Genomic DNA, 3,628 nt, shown 5'->3' on the forward strand with positions numbered 1-3,628 from the left:
TATATATGTCTTAATTTAGTTGTAATTAGTATTGAATTCGACATAACTTACATCGGTAATTTTTTAATAGGTACCGATTCAGAGGGAAACGAAGTTATTGAGGTGTTTACCATCCGTGACTCGCACAGGTTGCCGGGAGTCCCTGCCGGCAAGCGGATCATTATGGAGTACAATGCTGCATGCCAGCCCGTCGGCGTTAGTTCCATGAGGTTTAAACGGATGGCTGGAGATATCGTAAGGAGCTCCAATTATGTCCGAATACCGGACGATTGGACGAAGGTACCGCAGCGTACCAAAGAGGATATTTGGGACGCCTTGATGGTATGTGTTGCATATATGTTAAAACACTCATAATGTATATATGTATATATACGTTCTAAGTTGCACACATATATTTTAGTTTTTGTAATTTAATAATTTTGAACATGTGCAGGCATACTTTTTCGTCCCGCCCGAATTCAATTTGAAAGCCATAAAGAATGAAGCATTCAAGGATATGGGATCAAAGCTGCGGACTTGGAGGTACGAGCTTAAAAAATGCTGTGCAATTACGGAGGAAGATACTCCGGATACTATACGGGCAAGAGTGGGGGAAAAAACACTTGACGAGTACAATGCCGAAGACGTGGAGATCTTATTGGAGAGATGGTGTACTCGTCAGAATAAGGTAGGTCATGAGTTAAATTCTTCATTTTGTGTAGTGTCATTATATGGTTTTATTAACATGTACGAATGTCATGTAAAACGAAATTGCCTCTTTATTATGTAGTGTTGCATATAAAGAGTACTAAAACCAAATTTCCTTAGATTATTAACATATCAATATGGTAACTATGTAGGACTATGCGAACAAAATGAAGCGCTTGCGAGCATTAAATAAAGAGCCCCATTGCACCGGATCGAAGAGCTATGCCAGAGCGACAGATGAGGAGGTAAGTGTGTAATTTAACATGTAAACAACAAATCATTTGATATATTTAAAAATATTTGTATGTCCTATTTTTTCGGCAGGCCATACGTCTGGGCAAGTATCCTACTCGTGCAGAGAGTAACATCAGCACGCACACGAAGGCGGACAAAAGCTATCCGAATGAGATAGTGGAAGAAAGATGTGTATGCTACAATTTAATTCTTTGTTTATATACTTTAAAATTATCTGCAATTAACAGTTGTATGACCCACTGACCCAATAATGAATGTAACATACAGAAAAGGATGAAGGAGCTGATACCCACCGACCCTGCAGCGTCGTCTAGCATCACAGAGGGAACGGTCAAGTGGGCGCCAAACGACGCGTATGCACAGGCCCTTGGAAATAAGCCTGAATATGCCGGTAGGGTTCGGCAGCTTGGATCGGGTATTTTGCCCGTGCGGGGCTCCATACGTTCATACTATACACCTTCACAAGCAAGGTCAGAAAACACCAGCCACTCCATGATATCACAAGAAACGCTTGACAGAGCTCTTGAGGCGGAGAGGGCGAAGCACAAGGAAGAGATAGATGCATTGGTGGCCGCGAACAATGCACGTCAGGCAGCGTTTGACGCCCGATTGCGCCAGATCGAGGCAATGATGCGGTTCAGCTCTGCACCAGACGGAGCTTCCCCACATATTGCGGTGGTGCCATCGTCGATCGACGGCGAAGCAGGTACTGACATTTTTTAATGGTCAAATGTGTTTTTAGACCTTTACCTATATATATGTGAACTTCTATAACCTATATATATGTTGACTTATAACTTATGACCTTTTCAGTTATAACTTATGACCTTATAACTTATAACTTATAACTTATAACTTATGACCTATATATATGGAATTGTGTTATCTTATGACTTTTTCAGTTTTATGGAGGGGCCTACTGTTTCCTAGATTAGAGTAGCGGGGCCGAGGATCCCTCCCTGATGTATTATTTTTGAAGAAGAAATCCCTCATGTGTATTAAATCAGAAAGCATTGTTACCCATATACTAATTCTTGCGTGACTTGTCACATACAGCATTCCAATTGGGCTGCCTTAGGAGATAGAAAATAGTGGCCACCTTTTCTTGAATTAACTTGCTTGCTTCTATTTTTGATGGTCAAATGTGTTTTTAGAACTTTAGCTATATCATGTGAACTTCTAAAACCTATATATATGTCAACTTATAAATTTAGAGTATGGATATATATGTTGTAGTCATTCTCTTAATTAATGTTGTGTAATTCCTGTTGAATTTGGTTTATATATCATTGTTGGTTTGGTGGTGGATGTGGGTACGTACGAGCGTTGCTTTTGAACTGTTTTATTGGTATTATGAGATCAATATACAACTATGGTCCTTGTAGAATATTAACAATCTAGTGTATGTGATTGTGTGAGAGTATGAAATGATCAAGTATTAACTAGATGAATATCATAATTTTTTGGAAATAATATAACATGATTTGAATATATGTAAAGTCCTATGTGTTAATATCCTCAACAAATTAAAATGTTAATAAATATCTCACATAATTGCCATGGCAAAAATGAAGCGCATGAGTCTATAAATTTAACGTCAACATTGATTGCTCTGTGGAAGGTAATTTTAGTTTTTTTTTTATATGCATTTTTGGCTAATTAACTTCATCATCGTTTTACCTCTTGTTGTTATATCATTTACTGTGTTAGACTCAACAACTGAGTTGGGTGAATATTTGGACATAAATGAATTGCCCTTACATAGTCAATATTGTTTGGTGATTGTTTATTTTTATCGTTTGCAGGTGATGGAGAGGATGCTATGAATGTCAATAATCAGCATTGACCGTCTGGTTTGCCATTCATACTTGTATAAAAGTTGCTTTGTTGATGTAATTGTATTTATGATATCCCTTTTTATAACAACAGAGATAGTTTTTTGATAATTGTGGTTGGTTATTGACACTTGGTATATATATGTTATTTGGTGTGTGTTAAGATTGATGGAAAAATAGTCTGATGTGTTAACTTATTAGGATATACATGACTTATGTTATTTGTATAGATTGACGGAAAAATTGCTAGAATTATTTGCAATGATTGATGGATAAATTGTATATCAGGTTAATTGTAATCCAAAATTCGGGTATAGTTCCAAAAAAACTAAAGAAAAATATATTGGGGGGTGGAAAAAATTTAAAAAATTAACCAAATTTTCTGACGTGTTATCTATTAACACGTCAGAAATTTTCTGACGTGTCAAATTGTGACACGTCAGAAAATTTCTGGCGTGTCACAATTTGACACGTCAGAAAAATTTCTGACGTGTTGATTTATAACACGTCAGCAATTTCTGACGTGTTGAATTTGACACGTCAGAAAAAAATTTCTGACGTGTCAAATTGTGACACGTCAGAAATTTCTGACGTGTTATAAATCAACACGTCCGAAATTTTCCATTTCTGACACTTATAATATTCACGCGCGAGACACGTCAGGAACACCACGTCAGGGACGTTTTCTGACGTGTCAGACTGCCTGACACGTCAGAAACAGTACGTCAGAAAAAAATCAATTTCTTGTAGTGTAAGCTCCACAGACTATTTTACTGAATTTTTGCTCTAGAAGCGGTGTGTTTCTTCTCATTCCTTAGAGGCCTATTTATAGGGCTTAGGAGAGTCCTAGA

Source organism: Corylus avellana, chromosome ca2, assembly GCF_901000735.1.
Source record: "Corylus avellana chromosome ca2, CavTom2PMs-1.0".
Taxonomy (NCBI): Eukaryota; Viridiplantae; Streptophyta; class Magnoliopsida; order Fagales; family Betulaceae; genus Corylus; species Corylus avellana.